Here is a 22,779-nt window from a genome sequence, read left to right as displayed (position 1 = left end):
AGAAGAAGAGAGGGAGAGGGAGAGGGAGAGAGAGAAGAAGAGAGGGACACACAGAGAGAAAGAGACAAAGGGACGGAGACAGAGACAAAGGCACAGGCATAGAGAAAGAGACAGAGAGAAAAAAAGTCATAGAGGAAGACAGAGAGGGAGAGGGAGAGAATGATTTCACATTGGGCCATTGGCATCTGGGATGAAAACAACTCTGTTCAGGGTGCATTTAGTATCACAGATCAGGAAGATACCTTGTAAGTCCCTTCCAAATCTCATCATTTTACAGATGAGCAAACTGAGGTACAGAGCAGTTATGTGACTTTTCCAGGGTCACACAGATTAAATATCTGAGGTAGGATTCCAACTCAGGTCTTTACGGCAAAACCATGAGAGGCATCCTGGACTTGGATACACACACAGCCTGTGAGCAAAGGAATGAAAGACATTGTATTTGTCTGGGTTAACAAGTACTTATGAGATCTAAGATTAGGATTGTAAAATACAATTTATGGAAGAATAAAAGAACACATTTAGGGAGGAGTATCAGTCTCGACCTCCTAAAATTGGGCAGAAGTGAAAGTTCATTTCTTCACATACCTGATATACATACCTTGCTCCTTGCCCCTTTAGCTTCATCTTGCCAATATTCCAGGACATGTAGGGATGAAGAGGAGAAATTGCTCAGTTGCTGTTACCAAACTCTTCTGCTTTTGTTAATGCCTCCATGTTGCCAGGGGAGGGATGCCTCCCTCCCTCTCCCTCTCCTTTCCCTCGCCCTCATTCTCCCTCCCTCCCTCCCTCTCTCTGTCTCTCTGTCTCTGTCTCCCTCTGTCTCTCTCTCTCCCCCCCACCCTTTCTCTGTCTCTCTCCCCCAGTGCCTGGCACTTAATAAATGCTTGTTCATTTTATTTTTCTTACTCTTCCCCTTTCTCACACCCTTAAGAACAATCATGAATAGTTAAGCACATCCCCTCACTGTCTATGCCCCAAAACATATGACTCCTCTGTGTCTTGAGTCCACCCCCTCTCTGTCTAGGTGTGGGCACTGGACTTTACCTTCGGTTTTCTGGAATTCTGGCTCATTGAATTGATAAGAATTTGAAATTTTTTCAAAGTCCCTTTTCTTTATAATGCATCATTTCATACAAGTTTCATATAGGTCTTCCAGCTTACTCTGAAATTGACCATTCTGTCATTTCTCATGGAAAAATTATATAGCAGTATATTCATATACCACAATTATTTAGTTATTTCCCAATACGTGACAAATCCACAAGCTTCCAGTTTTTCTCTACTAGGAAAAGAGAGTGTATAAATATTTTTGTACATGTGGGTCCTTTTTCTTCGAATTTTTTTGGGGGTAAAGTAGTGATATTACGATCACAGGAAACCCCCTGTGGCAAATTTATGGGAGAGAAATGAACAAGAGTCACACAAGATAGATGGACCTACATGTGCAGGGATGTGTCTCATTGGAGAATATGTCCCCATCAATGAGGTCATAGATCCATTTGGGCACTCAAGTGAATGCAAAATTTTATACTTAGGTTCCCAAAAACCTAACTTCCCAAGTGTTTGGTTGTCCTTCATTCTGGAAGAGGATCAAAATGACATCACTGTGCTAAAGTCAAGTTTCAATATGTCTGACTGCGGCTGATCAGACCAACATGAGCTCTGAATGCTCTACAACAGGTTGGGCACAAATAGTCTGTGTGAACATCTGGGGTGGATTCTCTAAATTTGTGCATTCTGTGTTTCCTTTGAGCTGTTTCATTTCTACTTGCTCATAGAGCACAGCACCTTCTCTGATGTGGGCATGCCATGCTGAGTGGTCCTGTGCCAGTGTCTCCCATGTCACACAATCAATTCCAAAAGTTCTTGAGGAAGACCTTGAGAGTGTCTTTGTATCACTTCTTCTGACCACCATGTGAACACTTGCCCTGTGGGAGTTCTCCATAAAACAGTCATTTTAGCAAGTGTACATTTTGAATTCCAACGATGTGGCCATCTCATCAGAGTTGTGCTCTTTGAAGCAGAGTTTGAATGCCTGACAGTTCAGTTCGAGTAAGGACCTCAGTGTCTGGTACCTTATACTGCCAGGTGATCTTCAGAATCTTCCTAAGACAATTACAATGGAAGCAATTCAGTTTCCTGGCATGGCACTGGTAGACTGTCCAAGTTTCACAGGCATACAATGAGGTCAGCATCACAGCTCTGTAGATGTTCAGTTTGGTAGTCAGTCTAATACCTCTTTTCTCCCATATTTTCCTTTGGAGCCTCCCAAATACTGAGCTAGCTCTGACAATGTGTGCATCAATCTCATTATCAATGGGTACATCCCTGGAAAGTACACTATCAAAGAAAGTGAACTTATCTATAACATTCAAAACTTTTCCATTTGCTGTAACTGATGGTTCCACATATGGATGGTGTGGTGGTGCCTGATGGAGTAACTGTTTTCTTGGTGTTGTTAGGTCAAAATTAGCACAAGCAGTAGAGAACTGATCCATACTTTGTTGCATCTTAGCTTCAGAGGCTGCATTGAGTAAACAGTCGTCTGCAAAGAGAAAGTCACGCACCAGCACTCCATCCACTTTAGTCTTGGCTTGTAGCCTTTTCAAATTGAAGAATTTACCATCAATGCGTGTTCATTCTCATTGAAAGCATTTGACAACATGGCTGAAAACATCATGCTAAAAAGCATGGAAGCAAGCACACAGCCTTGTTGCACTCCATTGGTGACTGGGAAGGCACGAGAACGTTGTCCATTATCTAGAACTTGGGTCAGCATTCTGTCATAAAATTGACATGCAATGCTAATAAACTTCTCCAGGCAACCAATTTGGACAAAAGTCTCCATAAGTCCTCATGACTAATAGTATCAAAGGCCTTGGTCAGATCTACAAACATTGTGTACAGACCTCTGTTCTGCTCCTGGCATTTCTCCTGGAGTTGTTGGGCAGCAAACACCATATTGATTGTTCCTCAGTCCTTTCTGAAGCCACACTGGGCCTCAGGTAGATGACCATCTTTTAGGTGATGGATGAGCCTATTAAGGAGGACTCTGGCAAGAATCTTGCCAAAAATGACTAAGAAAGAGACCCCCCCTGTGATTGGCACAGGACAATCTCTTTCCTTTACCTTTATAGAGATGGACAATGGAGGCATCCTTGAACTCCTGGGGGATAACCTCCTCTCGCCATATAACCTGGAAAATTTCAGTCAGCTTTTGTATGAGTAATGGACCCCTACTTTGTAAATCCCAGCTGGAAGAGGTTCAGCACCAGGTGCTTTGCCACATGAAAGAAGCTTAATGGCATTCAAAATGTCTTCTTCAGTTTGAGCTTCAGCTAGGGAAGGATTGACTTAAACCCAAAGTAAACAGTGAATGGCCTCAGCATTGATTGATGGTGGTCTGTTAAGAACACTATGGAAGTGTTCTCTATGTCTCTAGGATCATGTCATTATCACTAATCAATGTGTCTCCAACAGCCTGAGTAGTTGCAATGCACCATAGGTCTTTGGCCCATAAATAGCCTTCAGAGCATCATAAAAGTGCCTTGTATTGTTACTATAAGAATAAAACAGAATTTCATCTGCCTTCTTACTGAGCCAGGAATCCTGCATCTTTCTAAGCTTTGCTTGTACTTTACTTTTGATGGAATTAAATGCTGCCTTCTTAGAGATGGATGAATTATCCTGCTGGTAAATCCTGTGGAGTTCTCGTTTTTCATTTAGCAGCTCTGAACTTCCTCATCATTTTCATCAAATCAGTCTTGGTGTTTGCGAGTGTTCTGACCCAGAGGAGTGAATGCAGTGCTATACACCAAATCTTTGAAAGTTGCCCACTCCTTTTCTGCTCTACTGTTGATAACTGTGTGTTGTCTCAACTTTCCCTTCAAGTTAAGAGAAGAGCTCTAATCTGTTGACATTAATTCTTCTACTAGTCATTTTGTCTTGGTGGCTCCACTTCCCAAGAACAGGATAGGGGGAGGCATAGTAAGACAGAAATCTGAAAAAGATTTGGGGAGTTTAGTAAACCACAAACTCAATATGAGTCAATAGGATGGTGTGACAGCAAAAAAATGTTAATCTTGGGTTGCATTGAGGAGCATAATTGTCAGAAATAAGGAGGTGAGTGTTATCATTCTCTACTCTACTCAGACCACAGCTGGAGACCCTGTGTTCAGTTATGGGCACCATAATTTAAGTAGAATGTTGATAAATTGGAGAACATTTTTTTTTGTAAGCAATCGGCGTTAAGTAACTTGCTCAAGGTTACACGGCCAGTTCTTTTTTTTTGTGTGGGTGCCGAGTATCTGAGGCCAGAACCGATCCCAGGTATCCTAACGCTGGGGCCAGCACTCTTACTCACTGTGCCACCTGGCCGCCCCTAAGCAATTGGGATTAAGTAACTTGCTCAAGGTTACATGGCCATTTATTTTGTGTGGGTGTTAAGTGTCTGAGCCTGGAACTGATCCCAGGTCTCCTGACTCTGGGGCCGGCACTCTTACTCATTGCGCCACCTGGCCGCCCCTGAGAACATTTTAAGGAGGAGGACAACCATGATGGTCAAAGGCCTTGAGTTTATGTCACATGAGGATAAGCTGAAGGAATTAAGTGTTTAGCTTGCAGAAGAGAAGGTTTGGAAGGCTTGGACCATCATGTGGAAGAGGGATCAGGCTGATTCTGTTGCTCCACAGGTCAGAATTTGGTGCAATGGTTGGAGGACATGGAGGCTAGTTTAGATTTGATGGCAATGCCCTCCCCCCCCAAAAAAAAAAAACAACAACCCAATTTCACAAAAATCCAAGCTGACTCATAGTGGAATGATCTGTTTCAGGAGACAGTGCCTTCCCAAGGAAGTCATTCATTTCAGGGCTTCAATAAAAAACTTGTCACTTGTGTTGGATGGGGATTCTTTGGTGGGGGGAGGTGCATGGGGTGTATAAAGTGGCTGCCAAGGGCTCCTCCAGTTCTGAAATTCTGTGATTCTGTCACTGACAGTTATTAGATCCTCCCCCAAGTGTTCTATCACTTCCCCTTCCCATCTCCTCCCCCACCTCTTTGCCTTCTTTTTCCCTTTCCCTCTCCTTTTCTTCCTCTCTCCCTTCCCATTCCCTTTCCCCCTCTTCTCTTTCTCCTTCCCTCACCTTTTCACTTTCCCTCTCCCTTCCCTTTCTCTCCCCATCCCTTCCCAATTCTTTTTACCTCCCTTCCCTTTCCCCTTCTCCTCTTTTCCCCTTACCCTTCTCTCCCCTTTCCATTTCCAATCCCTTTTCTCTCTCTTCCCCTCCCAATTTTCTTTCACTTCCTTTTCCCATTCCCTTTTCCACCTCTTTCACTTTCTCTTCCCCTTTCATCTCCTCCCTTTCCCCTTCCCTTTGTCTTCCCTTCTTTCTTCCTTTTACCTTTTATAACAGCAAGCACCCTAGCATATCCAGGATAGCTGCGAGCACAGATTATTAGATCTGCTTTTATAAAGGAAAACAACTCAAAAAAGGTTAATAATATTACTTTAGTCAACCATATATATCATTCACTTAGTTCAGGGGAAAAATCAACACCCTGAACTTCAGAGAATACAAACAGAAATTACAAGTAAACAAACAAAAAAAATACAGACAGAGAAAATAGCACTTCTACAGACAGGGCTTCTAGCTGTCTGACCATCACATACATACAGTTAGTTACCAGAGAGAGAGAGAAGCACCAGAATCTGGATTTTCAAAGCCAGGGGGGCTCAACAGCTGCCCAGAATCTCATTTGGCCACATCACACAACTCTTCCCATAAGTGAGCCCCAAAGCAAAAATCTCACACCAGAGGTATATATATTTAGCCTTCTCCAGGGTCAGAGAACATCACAACCCTTGTGACCCACTTGACTATAAAGTAACAAAAGTTGTGCCTTTCTGAAAAGCAAGTCTCCCTAAGTCAGCTTCTCCTGTGGGCTCTGCTCCACCTTTCAGCAAACCCTTCCCACCACAGTCTCCATATGAAGACATTCAGTCTATTAGGGGGTAGAGTATATTTTCAAATCAGGGAAGGTCCTCAAATTCCCTTAGGCTTATTAAGGAGCAAGGGAAGATCTTCAAATTCCCATTACCATTAAACCTTTCCATCTTTCCCTTTCCCTTTCCCTTCTCCTGCCCTGCCTTTTTGTGCACCAGCAGGATCAAACCCCACACCCTGAATGTCTGCTCTCTCTTGCCCAACTGTAGGATCTCTGCCTCTTTCCCACTGTGTCTCCAGATACTCCCTCAGTAGCAATCCCAGCCACTGCAGACTTCATTGGTTCTTCTAGAAGGACACCTCATTCAAAATCCTTCTGGAGCTCAGTGCTGGAGTCCTGACTTGATTTCAGGACAAGTACATCTTTCTTAGCCTCTCTTTGGGTCTACCTAATTTCAGCAAAAATTTGTCAAGAGCCTACTTTGTATAGACATTGGGGAGATGCAAAGTTTTAGTCAAGACTTGGTCTCAGGCCTCATGGAGCTTACAGTCTAGCAGAAGGAGGAGACAGATAACTATAATACCTAATATTTCACAAAGTGCAATAGAGATCTGGGTGGGATCTGAGGAAGAAGGTAGGTATTGACCAGAAGGATGGTGGAAGACTCCTTGGAGGAAGTGGCATTTTAGTTGTTGTCTCGTTTCCAGGGAGACTTCCCCAAAAGTGTCCTATAGAATATGTTTACAGCACATCCCTCCCAAGTTTTATCTGGGGCCCCCTGGTTTTAGTATTTGGTGATGTACTCAACACCTCCATGTCCACATTCTCTCTCTCCCTGATCACTCCTCAGTCCCATTACCCCTAATTTTATAGCATTATTTCCCTGATAGAGTCTTCAGGAGACAGGTCTTCTTGCGACGGGATGGAGGGTTAGGGTAGGCTGGGATCTTGGGGAGTTCTCAGCCCACTCAAAGGACTAGAATGGGAAGGGGCGAAGGATGGAAATGCACAACAATTCCCAGAAGAGGGTAGCAGAGGACAGACAAAATACTGGCTCTTGTTGCAAAGAACTAGATGTTGGGGGCCAGACTGTAACAAGAAACAGAGGAACTCTGGGCTTTTGTGCATTAGGTGAAATGTATAGGACTGAGAGTGGAATTGATGCTTTGAGTGCAGGATGTCAGAGCTGGGAGGGGTTGTTCCAATGTTCACATTCAGTTGTTTTAGTCATATCTGACTCTCCATGACTCCATTTGGGGTTTTCTTGGCAGAGATGCTGGAGTGGTTTGCCATTTCCTTCTCCAGATCACTTTACAGATGAGGAAACTGAAGATTAAGTGACTTGCCCCAGGGTCACAGAGAGCTAGGAAGTATCTGAGGCTGGATTTGAACTCATGAAGATGAGTCTTTCTGATTTTAAGCCCAGGGTTCTATCCATTACACCACTTATCTCCTCCAAAGAGTTGTGGTGCTTATGGGGATCAGACCCTCAAACTTGGCGTTATTAGTACCACACTCTAACCAACTGAGCTACCTGGCCCTTATTCCCATAGAACAGGGACTTTTGGAGCTGGGAAGAGCCTGAGAACAGGGGATGTCAGAGCTGGGAAGGTCCTTCGAGATCACTACTTAAACCCTTTCTTTGTATAAGTTTGGGAATAGAGAACCTGTTCAACAAATCTGGGTCCACTTCTTCTTCCTTTATCCTCCCCACATTCTCCCTCCTCCCCTCTTGAGATAGACACTGATCTTGTTCTCTCACCTTTTTCAGAAACTTGCTTTGAGAACAGTCATGGACATGCTAGTATGAATACAACTCTCTTCATCTCTAATTCCAATTGCTTTGTATCTCATTCAAGGAATTCCAGCACGAGGAAGTAGATGGGAATGATACATGTGTGAGAGGTGCAGAGGGGATTTCCTACCTCAGAATCCCACTAGTGTATTGTCTAACATGAGAATTACAGACCTGATAAAATCCACCTGGAGCATCTGGAGAACGGAGCAGATTCTCCAGGGGAGGTGACTGATTCCTCTTCCCACTGGAGTCTCTGTTAGATTCTAGAAGGACAGTAAGGTCCTTGTGAGATCACCATTCTCCCTCCTCACACTTCATAGAAAGATCTACTCTTAGAACTGGGGTGGCTCTTCCAGATCACTTCATTCAATCCCCTTGTTTCACCAAAGAGAATATGACATCGAGGCTAGAGAAGTGACTTGTCCAAGGTAACACAATTCAATAGTGACTAAGCTAGAATTCTAAAGCAGATCTCTTAATACCAAGGGTCCAGGATGCTTTTTAAGTCATCCTCCCTCCATATGTACCCCTTCATATTCAGTTTGGCTAAGTCAGGTAATTTTATGGATATCAATGAGTAGGGGTTGCTATCTATCCAACTGAGAAAAATCTGAACCCCACTGGGTTCATTGATTTATTGGATAAAAGAACCTCAAATACCAAATGTCAGGAAGGGAAGGGGCCTCAGAGGCTACCTTTGCTTTGTACCTGAACAAGAATCTCCTTGAGAACATAGTTAGCAGGTGGTTTTCTGAGGCTTGAAGAGTCAGAGGTAGCCCAATCCTCTTCTAATCATCAGGGAGTTTTCCCTAATATTAAGCTTAAATTTGATTTAAGTTCTGGGTGGCTTCACTGGCTGTCCACTATTCCTGGAACGTTTGACCTCCTCTTCTCTGCCTCCTGGCTTCCCTGAAGACTTAGTTAAAATTTCTCCTTCTACAGGAAACTTCTTCTAGATGGATAGATGGATGGATGGGTGGATGGATAGATGGATGGATGGATAGATAAAGAGATAGATGAATGGATGGATAATTAGATGGATAGATAAATGGATGGGTGGATGGATGGGTGGATAGATTGATAGATGGATAGATGGGTGGATGTATGAGTAGATGGATAGATAGGTGGATGGATGAGTAGATGAATGCATGGGTAGATAAATAGATTGATAGATGGCTAGAGAGATGATGGAGAGATAGATAATTCCCTTCTTAATGCTAATTCCCTTGTTGGTTATTTCTAATTTTCCTGCCTAGAACTCATTTGTTCATAATTATTTTCATATTGTCTTCCCAATTAGACCCTGAATATCTCAAAGGCATGGACTGTCTTCTGTCTTTCTTTGCATAGTCAGCACTTAGGACAGTGATTGGCACATGGTATGCATTTAATAAATGTTTTATTGGCTGCTTGACTGATCACCTTAGTGTCTTATATCAGTGTTTCTGGGCCAAGCAGAATAAATCTGATCCCTCTTTAGCCCTTTAAAAATTTGAATACAGACACCATACCCCTGCCCTTCTGCCCCAAAGCTTTTCTTTTCCAGCCTAAACATCCCTGATTCAGTCCATTGATCATCCATCACATGGCATAGCCTCAAAAGATTTCTTGGTTGCCCTCCAGTGACTGTTGTCTAGCTTATCTTTGTCCTTCCTGAAGGCTGATGCCTCAAATTGAATACAGTTGTCCATTTGTGTTCCAACAAGGGCTGGATAAGCAGATGACTTCTAACCTCACTGGAATCTAGGGCATCACCTGCCTACTCCTGGATTCTCCCTTAATGCAGCCTAAGATGGTATTAGGTGAGTTTCCCTCCCAGCTTGAACTTCTGGGGTCTGGTAATCAACATGGTAAATTTCTTCCTCCCATCCCATTCTGGGACCACTCTTGAAACAGAAAAAAACCATGTGGTCTTATAGACAATCAAGGCCAGCCTTGTTGTTTTATGGAGGAAGAAAATGAGGCCCTGGAAATGGGGGAGCCAACATACAAGATTAGAATGTAGGACTTAGAGAAGAGGTTGGTGGAATGGGAGGTGTGCTGGACAAAAGCTGGGCTCAGTTTTGGGAAGTCTTGGGTTTGAAGCATGGATCAGACACTAGTTGTCTGGCCCTGGGTATATAATTTCACCTTCCTGGGTCTCAGTTTCCTCATTTGTAAAATGATGATCTCTCTTTTTTTTTAAGCAATCGGGGGGTTAAGTAACTTGCTCAAGGTTACACGGCCAGTTATTTCTGGGTGTTGTGCTGAGTATCTGAGCCCGGATTTGATCCAGGTCATCGCAACACTGGAGCTGGTGCTCTTACTCGCTGAGCCACTGTAATGCAAATGTAAATTTTAAAGATCTTCCCTGCCCCTAGGCTAAAGTGCACCTGAAGCCAGGGGTGGGAGGCTTGTTTTTCAGTAGATACTTTTTGATTGGCTAGTGGGTCCAAAGGGTTGTTACATTCTCTGAGCCAGGAGAAGGCTATATAAGCCCTGATGTGTAGCTTTGTTTTAGGACTCACTTTGAGAAGTGTTCTGTGATTTGATCTGAATTCTGGGAAGCCGTTGTTGAGAGTCCCCCAGCTTTGAAAAAACCCAGATGTGGAAACCCAGATGTTGACTGGGTATGGATGTAATGGTTGGACAGTTTGGAAAGCTGTCTACTTGATCTGTTAATGTCTTGATAATTCTGTCTGTATATTCTGAAGTTTGGGGTGCTGACCTTTTTCCCCTGAACAAGGTAAACGATATATGTCTGACTGATTAAAGTAAGCTTGTTAACCCATTTTGAGTTGCTTTCCTTTAACAAAGCAGATCCAAGAACCTGTATGGGCAGCAAACCCTGAGGACGCGGTTGGGGTGGTTGCTGCTACAGCCACCTGGCTGCGCCTAAGCAATTGGGGTTAAGTAACTTGCTCAAGGGTACATGGCCAGGTATTTCTGGGTGGGTGCTAAGTGTCTGAGCCCAGGATTCAATCTCCAGGTCTTCTCAACGCTGGAGCCGGTGCTCTTACTCGCTGTGCTACCTGGCCTCCCCAAATGATGATCTCTTAAGTCCCTTCCAGATCTGAATCTATGAATCTGAATTTCTGGCTCTAAATTTAATGTTGGTCTGAGTTGTATCAACTAAGGTCTTGTGTTTAAAACAATGTTACAATAGATAGGTAGGTAGATGGATGGATGGTTGGATGGATAGATGGAAAGATGGATGGGTAAACAGAGAATTTGTGAAGTGTCTGCCATACACTGTGATAAGTGGAGGGGATACAAATGCCAGAGATTGAAAAGTGAAAGTGGAAGAAAAGTGAGTATGCCTGGGTTCTCTAATGAAGAAACAGCAGGGGCGGCTAGGTGGCACAGTGAATAGAGCACCAGCCCTCGAGTAAGGAGAACCCGAGTTCAAATCTGGCCTCAGACACTTAACACTTACTAGCCATGTGACCTTGGGCAAGTCACAACCCCAATTGCCTGCCCTCTCCAAAAAGAAAAAAAAAAAGAAAAAATGCAGCCCAGGGACTCAAAAATCACAAGAGACAGCCACAGGATAGAGGTATCTCAAGAATGAGAAGGCTGCTGCTGGTCAGGAGGTAAAACCTGGGGAGTGGGGAGTAGTCCCTTCTTCTGACCTCCTTTCCCTTTCTCTCTGTGTGTGTTTTTTTTTTGCTTTCTGGGGGGCAATTGGTGTTAAGTGACTTGCCCAAGGTCACACGGCTAGTTTTTGTGTTAAGTGTCTGAGGCTGGATCTGAACCCACGTGCTCCTGACTCCAGGGCTGGTGCTCTATTCACTGCACCACCTAGCTGCCTGTCCCCCCTTTTCTGTTTTAAAAAATATTTCCTGTCTCTGAATCAGTAGCTCCACTGGAGTCAGGAAGACCTGAGTTCAAATATAGCCTCAAACACTGACTGGCTGTGTAATCTTGGGCAAGTCACTTAAACCTCTGTTTTCCTCAGTTACCCCATCTGTAAAATAAGGAGTCCCATTTCCCGACTCCGTGCCTTTGTACTGGCCATCCCCCATGCACTCCCTTCTCATTTCTGCCTCACAGAATCTCTCTCTTTGTTCAAGACTAAACATATGCTTAGTTTCTGATCACCTCAGCTGCTAGTGGTTTCTTTCCCTCTATTTATTTACCTGTTGTCTCTCCCAGTGGAATGTAGGCTCTTTGAGGCAGGGACTGTTTCATTTTTCTCAGTATTTTCTACACCTAATACAGTGGTCGACACATAAAAAGCTTGCCAATTGATTGTTTGGTTGGTTGAATCAGAGATTCTGGGTTCAAATCCCACTTCTGATATCTAACACATGGGTGACCTTGGACACTTAATCTCTCCAGGTCTCACTTTCCTCCTCTGTAAAATGAGGAGGGGAGACCAAAGGGCGTCTGAGGTTGTCGTTGTTTCCAGATCTATGATCCTGTGATTTCTGGCCTGTCCCTGGATGAGTCATTTCTCCCATCTCAGGGTCTGAACTAAAGAATGATCGGTTCCCTGGACTGGTTGCTCTTTAGAGAGACATTCTTCCCAATGTCAGACGCACAGATATGAGACTATGAGCAGAATAGGGAAAGGGGAAAAAAATCAATGCCAATCTCTCATGTCAGGGAGGAAAAAAGAGAGACTGTTAAAGCCTAATTTTAGGTCTGATAGACATCGCCTGGAAGTATTTTTTTCTGAGGACATAGGGTTGTTTCCATCAGGTGATGGTTTTTTATTCCCCCCAGAAGAGAGAACCTTATCAGGGCAAGCAAGGAAGTGTGAATTCGTGTTTGCATTTCTGCCTCCACAAAGGAATTGACTGATTGGCTTGTTCTTCTTTTTCTCAGCTGTCACATGCTGCTTCCTGACTGAACTGTACCTTCTCACCCCCTAAGTGAGCAGTGACAAAAGCCACAGATGAAAACAACTCTGCCTGGATGTAACCAGGGTGGGGCAAATAGGGCTTTGCCCCAGGGTGTGGAAATTTAGCCGGTGTTGATCAATTGTCTAGTCCTTGGAAATCCTTGGAGGGGTAGTAGCCCTAGCTCTGGAGTCAGGGATTCTGGATTCAAATCTTCCCCTCTGATGATTACATCTTGTCTAACCTCAAGCAAGTCACTTAAGCTCTCTGGGCCTCAGTTTCCTCATCTGTAAAATGTGACAGTTGGACTAAATGGCTGCTGAGATCCCTCTTACTCTAGAGTTATTATCCTTCAGCACTGCAGAAACCATTGACCTTAGCTCCTAAGTAGCAAGAATGTTTAATTAAAATAAAAGTCTATTTTAATTAATTTGACAGTTGGAAGGGACCTTAGCAGCCATATATTCCAGAAAGACTCTCCACTATGTTATACCTGGAAAGTGGTTATCTAGTCCTTGCTTTAAGACTTCCGGTGATGGAAAACCAACCAAAGCAGATAGGAAGTTCATTCTACTTGGGGACAGATCTCATTGTTATATATTTTTGGATTTTTTTCTCTTTGTTGTTGTTTAGTCGTTTCAGTCATGGTTGACTTTTTATGACCCTGTTTTTTTTTTCTTTTTGGAGGGGGAGGGCAGGGCAATTGGGGTTAAGTGATTTGCCCAAAGTTACATGGCTAGTAAGTGTTAAGAGTCTCAGGCTGGATTTGAACTCAGGTCCTCCTGACTCCAGGACTGGTGCTCTATTCACTGTGCCATCTAGCCGCCCCTATTTGGGGTTTTCTTTTTTTTTAAAGCAATTGGGGTTAAGTAACTTGCCCAAGGTTACATGGCCAGTATTTTTTGTGTGGGTGTTAAGTATCTGAGGCTGGAACCGATCCCAGGTCCTCCCGACTCCAGGATCAGCACTCTTATTCTCTGTGCCACCTAGCCGCCCCTATTTGGGGTTTTCTTGACAAAGGTACTGTAATGGTTTGCTTTCTCCAGCTCATTTTACAGATGAGGAAACTGAGGCAAACAGACTTGCCCAGGACCACACAGCTAGTAAATGTCTAAAGTTGTATTTGAACTCAGGTCTTCTTGACTCCACTCCTGGTGGTCTATCCACCTAGCTGCCCCCTCCCCATTTTTCCCTTGTATAAACCTAGATTACCTTCTTTGACTCTCCTTTGATCATTTTGCACTCAACCATTACTCCTGGTTCTTCCCACTGGCTTCAATCAGAACAGAAGGACTTGACAGTCCTTTTCCCATATGACAAGTACAACTCCAAGTATTTTAAGTCAGCTGAGTTTTCTCTTTTCCAGGCTAGACATCCCTGGTCCTTTCAATCAGATGCTGCCTTCATTCTTCACACACAGTGGCCATATCTCAGATAAGCTCCTTCCTAACCCTCACCTCTTCCCAAACTAGATAGTAACTCTCTCAGGAATGCTCAGCAGCCAGGTGGTGTCCTAGAGTCTCCACCAATGAATACAGGACCTGTTTTATGCCTCAACACAGGTAAAAAAAATCACTAGTTGGATACATGACCTTAATATTAGAGATTATACTAAAAAAGAAGAGAAATAAATCATACCCCGCACACAGCTATAGGTAGAAGTATTCTTTTTTAATCTTCAATTTATTTATTTTTAGTTTTCAACATTCACTTCCATAAGTTTTAAATTTTCTCTCCCTTCCTCTCTTCTCCCTCCCCAAGATGTTGCAATCTGATATCTTGCAATCTACACATACATTCCCATTAAATACATTTTCACACTAGTCATGTTTCATAGAAGTATTATAATGAATGGGAGAAACCATGAGAAAGAAAGAAAAAAAAACACAATAAAACAAAAAAGAAAATAATCTGCTTTTCAACTCCATGATCCTTTCTCTGGATGTGGATGGCATTTGCCATAATAAGTCCTTTGGAATTGTTTTAGGTCCTTGCATTGCTGAGAAGTCTATCAAAATTAGTTATCACACATTGTGGCTATTTTGGTGAACAATGTTCTCTGGGTTCTTCTCACTTCACTAGTTTCAGTTCATATAAGTCTTTCCAGGATTTTCTGAAGTCTGCCTGTTCATCATTTCTTATAGCACAATAATATTCCATTACATTCATATGCCATAAGTTGTTCAGCCATTCCCCAACTGATGGGCATCCCTTCAATTTCCAGTTCTTGGCCATCACAAAAAGAGCTGCCAAAAATATTTTTGTACATGTGGCACCATTTCCCATGTTTATGATCCCTTTAGGATATAGCCCTAGAAACAATATTGCTGGGTTGAAGGGCATGCACATTTTTATAGCCCTTTGGACATAGTTCCAAATTGCTGCCCAGAATGATTGGATCAGCTCACAGCTCCACCAACAATGAATTAGTGTTCCAACTTTCCCACGTCTTCTCCAACATTTATCATTTTCCTGTTTTGTCATGTTAGCCAATATAGAAGATGTATTCTTTTTTTTTTTAAAGCAATTGGGGTTAAGTAACTTGCCCAAGGTTACACAACCAGTATTTTTTGTGTGGGTGTTAAGTATCTGAGGCCGGAACCGGTTCCTCCTGACTCTGGGGCCAGCACTCTTACTCACTGCGCCACCTAGCCACCCCAAGAAGATGTATTCTTAACCAAACAAGAGGTAGATGTAATCACAAAACATAACATAGATAACTTTGATTACTTAAAACTGGAAAGATTCTGCATAGACAAAATTAATGCACCTAGAATAAGAAGGGGAATGAGGGAATGGGAAAAAAATCTTTGTATCAAATTTCTCTGATAAGAGTTTGGTATCTAAGATATATAAACAATTAATAAATAAGACTTATAGCTGTTCACCAACAGGTATAAGGTCAAAGGATATCAACAAATAGTCCTCAAAAGAAGAATTACAAAATTATACATGGAAACAATGTTCCAAAGCACTAATAATAAGAAAAATGCAAATCAAAATAACCCTGAGTTTTCATCTCATGCCTTGAAAATGGGCAAAAATGACAAAAAATGGCAATAGTCAATGTTGGAGGGGTTGTGGAAAAATAGGAATAGTATAGTACACTGTTAGTGGAGGTATAAAATGGCACAACCATTTTGGAAAGCAATTTGGAATTCTACAAATAAAGAGACTAAAATGTCTACATTCTTCGAGCCAGAGATCCCATTACTGGGTTTGTATCCCAATGAAACCATTAATAAGAATAAAATCGCCATATATATAAAAATACGCTTTTTTTTGGTGATAGGAATTGGGAACATTAATTATGTCCATCAATTGGAAATGGCTAAGCAAATTGTGGTACATGAATATAATGGAATATTATCAAGTAGGAACTGGTTGAAGAGATATGAGAAGATATTTAATGTATCCCTTTGTGGAGATGAGAGGTCCACAGGTGTGATACAGTGCACATGCTTTCAGACTTTTTCAACATATTGATCAGTTGTGCTGACTTTTTTCCTCTGTAAAAAGGTATTATTTGCCATATGAGATAGCTCTTAGGGAGGGATAGGGAGAAGGACTTATGGGATACAATGGTGATGTAAGAAATAAAGATTAAGTGACTTGCCCAGTAAGATAGGATTTGAATTCAGGTCTTCCTAAATCCAAGTCTATAACTTTGTCTTTGCCACCTTCCCAGCAGCTCCCACCCCAACTACCAAGAAGATAGCCAGCTCTGGAGAGCCTCCCACAGAGAGGGAGCCTCCCCCATGAGGGAGTGACCGTGAGTCTGGAGAGTCCCCAGGAGCAAAGAATATTGATGGCAGCCGTCTTTCATTTTGGTTTTGCTGATTCAGATAAAGTCTAGCTTTCAGCTGCCTGTGGACTCTATTAACAGCCTGGCTTCCTGGAAGTCCAGTCTTCATGGGTACAGGGAGTTTTTACATTGGTACATATAGGTGGTTCTACAGTGGGAGTTCCCTACATGAATAAACTAATAGTTCTGAACAGTAACAACAACAACAATATTAATAATATATCTGCTGTCATAATCCACAAATTAAATGAGATGTCTTTTGAACAGTTACCGTACGCTAAATGCTATGAGGGATACGGGAAATGATAGGATACGTTATAATGTATGCGTTGTTGTTTTTGAATCCTTTGTTTTTGAAGAAGACCAACGATATCACCAGGTGAATTGGATTTCAGTGAGGCAGAGCTGCTCAAAGTGTCAGCCTCACTCTACTCTTCCAGAGTTGTGGGAGTCCAGCGGCAGGACAAAAGTCTAGGATGCAGTGAATGACTTTGGTGTCTTCCATGTCTGACCAAGCTCTAAATACTTCACAGGGTCCACTTCAGCTGCCTTTGTGGGTGTTGGTACAAATTGTCCTTGTTTGCCCATTCTCCCCCGGGGGAGTCTTCATGTGCTGGGGTAGACACCCCCCTAAATAACAACAGGTTTGAAGCATGTCAGTTACTCTTAACCTAGCTTAGCCCATCTGCTGAGATGGTTTACCGGGGTGTGGCTGCTGTACATGTTACAGCTTCTTGGAGCCACAGGTGAGGGCTGGGTAACAGGTGGACACCAAAGATGGGTGAGCACCCCTGAAAAGAATTCTATAGTGATCATAATGCACAATAAATACATAGAATGTATAAAAATGTAATATTGCATATTATACAATGTATAGTTGTAGTGTATAATAAATGATAAGTTCCTGCTCTCAGACTCTCGGGTAGGGGAAAGCGTGGGACAAGAGAGGATGGTGCAAAGCTAGAAAAATTGGAACCAAAAGACCGAAATAGAAAGGATGTCATGAGTCCATGGAGTTTTCATTTTTAGCAGACAAGTGCAGACAAAATTAGAAGTCAGGAGGAAGAAATCTCCCCCTCAAAATCCGCATCTATCCAACAGACAAGTTGGGGTAAAGGACATAGGTTATTAATTTTTATTAGACGGCTTCTCACTTTACCCAAGGCTCTCTAAAGATCCAAGCTCCCCAAGATATTTATAGGATTGTAGATTATTTTGCTGTTGTTCAGCTGTTTCATTAGTGTTTGAAACTTCATGACCATATTTGGAGTTTTCTTGGCAGAAATACTGGAGTGGTTTGCCATTTCCTTTTCCAACTCGTTTTACAGATGAGGAAACTGAGGCAAACAGGGTGAAGTGACTTGCCCAGAGTCACACAGCTAGTGTCAGAGGCTAGATTTGAACTCAGGAAGAGGAGTCTTCTTCACTTCAGGTCTGGTGCTCTGTGCACTATGGCGCCATCTAGTGGCCCCACCTGGGATTCTCATCCTCATTTCTATCTCCTTGATTCCTAAGCTCCCTTCAGGTCCCATTTGGAAGGTCTCCCACTGCATCTAGGACCGTGGTCAGTCGTCTTGATTCTTATCTTGCCTGAACTCCAATATTTCTGGAGGAGACAGTAAGGCTTTTGCCCTGCTTGGTCTCACTTATTCAGTTTACATGCAAGTGAAGACATCACCCTCCTGATGTCATTGGTCTTCTTGGACCAAATGGACTGCCACCACCACCACCAAAACCTCCCCTTTTCCAGGAAGCCACAGAGATAGATAGCTGAGGAACCAAAAAGATCGGGTTCAAGTCCCACTTTGATACTGACTGGGTGACCCTGGGTAAATCGGTCAGTCTCTTAGATAACCCTCTAACGCTGTAAATTACAGAAAAGGTGGCCTTGATCTGTACTGATAGGGGTTTTCTTGCCAAAAGCCCAGGACTGTGAGGGGGTCTTAGAACAGAGAATATAAGAGCTGGGAGGGGCCTTAGAACAGGGAATGTCAGAGCTGGGAGGAGCCTGAGACCAGGGGATGTAAGGACTGGGAAGGGCCTTAGAACATGAATGTCAAGGTTGGGAGGGGGTTTGGAACAGGGAATGTCAGATGCCTGTCTGTCAGAATGCCAGACTGTCAGAGCCAGTGGTCTGATGGAAAATGTTTAATAATGAGCTTTTCAGGAAAAAAAGTATAGATGATACTTTTTTTCAGTTTAATCAGCATTATTAACATATTCTTCATCACTTTCTTAAATCTAGGCATTAAATCAAACAATAAATCAAGCTTTGATTTATAGCATCTGCCCATTTCCAAGATATGAATGCTCACATTGAACATTTTTGCAACCAGGTCTTTGAAACCATTTCCAGATGGCAACAGCAAAGCCTTGGTGGACGTTGAGCTGTCAGACCTTAGGGTCCAACCCTCCCCCTTTGTAGATGAGGAGGTGAAAGTCCAGGAAGGGGAATCCCTAGCACAGACTTATCTAAGGCCATACAAGTAGAAAGTCCTAAACCCAGATCTTCTAAGGACAAATGCTTTTTCCCATATACATTGTGCTAAGCTTTTCTGTTGTTTTTCTCAGGGAAACGGCTGATGTCCAAGGCGGGTACCTGTACCTGACATCGTCACAACATTTTTATAGTAGCAAGTAGGTAAGTGGGTCTAAGTGCCCATTCTTTGGTGAGGACTGTGGGAGACACAAAGAATGACAGTTTAATTTAAGGATGGGGCTCTGCTAAGTACATCAATCAGTTCACCAACCCCATTTAAAGTGAGTGACAAAAAAGCTATGAAGTGAGGGATAAATTTAACTATGGGAAAATAATCAATCAATCAATAACAAGTCCAGACTTTAGTCTCAATCATTCAACCAATCTTGATTTTTAGATTAAGTACCAAACATCCTTGGATAGAACTGGAATGATATATTTTTGTCTGCTTGTATTTTTAATAATATTTTATTTTTTCCCTAATTATAAGTTAAAACAATATTTCAACATTTTTTCAAGTTTTAAGTTCCAAATTCTATCCCTCCCTCCACGAGATAGTAATCTAATATAGGTTATACATGTGCAATCACATAAAACATTTCCATGTTAGTTATTTTGTACATGAAGACTTGAAAAAAAAAGAATGAAAGAAAAAAAATAGCCTGCTTCAGTCTGTATTCAGACAATATCATGGACTTGTGTGATATTGACAGGAAATCTCTGCTCTGATTTGCCAAGAAAACCTGGCAATGCCCTATGGCATTATATAGCAGCCTCATGACACTAGCTGTGCAACCCTGGGCCAGTCACCAAACTCTGTTTGCCTCAGTTTCCTCATCTAAAAATGAGTTGGAGAAGGAAATGGCAAACCATTCCATTATCTTTCCCAAGAAAACCCCAAATGGGATCATGAAGAATGGGACACAACTGAAACACAACCACGAGAGAACTAATTGCTATTGATTATCTTGAATGGGAAGCACATCGATGGGGTCTCATGAACTATATAGTACTGGAAAAGACAACCCCATCCTTAATCCCTCAGGGCTACCGCTAGAGAGGATCTAGTGCCCAGACTCTGAGGACTTGACATGCCATTGAGAGTGGGGATTGGGAGAGTAGTTCCAGAGTGTCTGATATATTAAAATCCCTCCCCTTAGAGGATGGACAAAGTCTATGAGAAGAGGCATCACCCTGAAGCTTAGGGATACTAGATTTACCATTTGAACTTATATGGAAATTTCAGCTCTATCACTTACTGGTTGGGGAACCCTGGGCAAATTATTGAATGTCTCTGATCTTGAATTCCTCCATCGATAAAATGTCAAGGTTGGACTCCATGATCCCTATGGTCCTTTCCAGATGTAGCTCTTATGATCCCATAAAAAGGCACACATGTTGACAAGAACAATACAAAAGACCCATTTCCAAATTCTTACAGATAAAATATTAACAAAGAAATGTTAATTTGTTAGTGAATGAATGTTAACTTGGATGGTCCCTACCAGTTTGGAATAAGAATATTACTTTTATTTGACATTGAATGCCCCTGCGTCAGACTTTTAGTTTCTTTCCAGAATACTGAAACATAGATTTAGAGCTAGAAGGAAACTTATGAGGAAACTGAGGCACAGAGAGAGTGACTTTCCCAGGGTCACCCTGATGCTAAATGTATAAGACAGTTTGAAGCAAAGTCCTCCAGACTCTGAGCCCAGTGCATTATCTACTATGCCAAGCTGCCTTTCCAACTAAATTATTTTATGATGCCCTGTCCATAAATTCCATTAATTCTATCAAGCATTTTAAAGTACCTGCTATGTACCAGGTTCATTGCTGAGGTCTTGAGATGTAAAAAAGAGGAAAGAAACCCCTATACAAAATGAGTTAATCTTCAGAAATAAGTGCCCTTCACCCATCCTCAAAGTACCCTCAAAGAAACCCATTTTAGAACTGAGGAAACTGAGTCCTACAGAATCTTAGTAAGTTTCCCAAGGTCATGTGGTCAGTTAATAACAAACAGAACCCAAGAGTTTCCTGATCCCAGCCCAGGTACCATTTTTTTTTTTAGCCTTTTAGGCAGTGGCCACCAGGCAATTCAGTATAGTAAGCTATACTTTGAGTTAAAATAAAACAAAACTCAGCCTTTCCCACACCCCTCCCCTGCCTCCGCCCCCCAACTTCCTTCTCTTAGTTCTGATTGGCCAATTCAAAAAAGAAGCATTCTTATGTAGTAAAGGTAGGGATTTTCAAGTGGGGTGGGGGCAACTAGCCCTCATATGCTGTTGTTGGAAATGCCAACTTGGAAAAGCAAAAACAAACTTGATACCAAAAATCTGATATCAAAAGAAATTTATTAGGAGAAATCCAGAGTAAATGAACACCTTCTGACCAGAAGTGGACTCTGTCCCTCCTGTGGAAGGAGGAGTCCCCAGTAAAAAGGCCAAGCAAGTTTTACATAGTAGTTTGGTGAAGATACTCCCTTCGGACGATGGATTGGTTCGTTTTCTTCTGGGTACACCTCTCCATTATCATATGTTATTACTAATGAGGCTCTGATTCTGTTAGATAATATACATAATACATGAGGTTCATTAAGCAAGCGCAGTAATAACCCCAGAATATTGACCCCTCACCAGTTTAGCCTGGATGTGTCCTTATCTGGGTCTGTGAGTCCCAAGGCCTGCCTTCTAATTGGTCAAATCCACCTGCTGCTGCCAGCTCCTTTTTATTTTCCATTATTTCACTCTTAGTATTATCTAGGAGTTCTATAGGAACTGGGAATCCAACTTCTTCCCAAGGCTACTGCCTGATCTGCTAACCTCACTTTTATCAGTAGCCTCATTTCAACAATTTTTGCAGTCCTGTGGAAACTTAACCCTTTGCTGCTTCTCACACCATGATCTAGAGTCATTGAGGCAGCACAAGACTTCCATGGAAGAGGAACCCTCTGACTCCCAAGGGTGCTCCATTGTGGGAGCATCTCTATCATCAGGAAGTTTTCCCAAAATTTGTTTTGGCTCATCCACATGATCCTGCCCCATGGGACCAAGCAGAACAAAGTCTGATCCCTTTTCCTCAAGGCAGTCTTTCCCAGTTCTTCCCCAGACATTGTATCCCACACTGTTTTCCCTTCTTCAGGCTAAATATGCCAAGTTCCTTCAAATGTTTTTTTTATGTGGCTTGAGCTTAAGGCTCTCTTCACCATCATGGCTGCTCTTCTCTGGAAGAGTGTTGGTTTAATGTTGAGTGATCCATCCACCACTGTGTGCCTACTCTGCATAAAGCCTAGTATCATAGGTGACCATAGATGTAGAATTGGAAGGGATTCTGGATGTCATCAATCCCAGTCCCTTTCTTCTACATATGATGAAATGGAGGAAGAGAGCAAAGCAGTGACTTATCCAAGGTCACACAACTAGGTTCTTTGACTCCAAGTCTATTGCTCACAGGCCACCTAGAGTGGCCATGATTATGTCAGCTAGCAAATTCTCTAAGACTGGAATGAATTTAGTCAGACTAAGGAAACAGCATAGAGAGAAAGTTAGGGGAAATCGACCTTTGTAAATATTACTTTCTGTTGAAGAATGAGCCAGGGCCAGAGCTTATACCCGACACTCTGGTCAAAGTAGACCTCTGAGCCTCAATCCCCAAAGCAATCACCACTGAGGACTAAATGAATTATAAAGTTTGTGTTTTTGCAGGTAATTCCAATGTATCAATGACCTCTTTCCACATCTGCATTGTTTTTCTCTTCCAATGAGTTTCCTTGGGTGATAATTAGATTTAGACCCTCAGCCCAATCAATAGATCCTCATCTCAGGATGGACCAGCCAGTCATGACTAGTAATTTACAGCTCCACTTCTCCTGAAATCAATACGGATTTGCTCTTCATTGAGACCATTGTAAAACACAGGTGACAGCTGGCCT

The sequence above is a fragment of the Petaurus breviceps genome, unplaced genomic scaffold, assembly GCF_028583685.1.
Source record: "Petaurus breviceps papuanus isolate PSGF00001 unplaced genomic scaffold, PetGlider_PUasm1.0 99, whole genome shotgun sequence".
NCBI classification, from domain to species: Eukaryota; Metazoa; Chordata; class Mammalia; order Diprotodontia; family Petauridae; genus Petaurus; species Petaurus breviceps.
Note: the sequence above shows the minus strand (reverse complement) of the source record.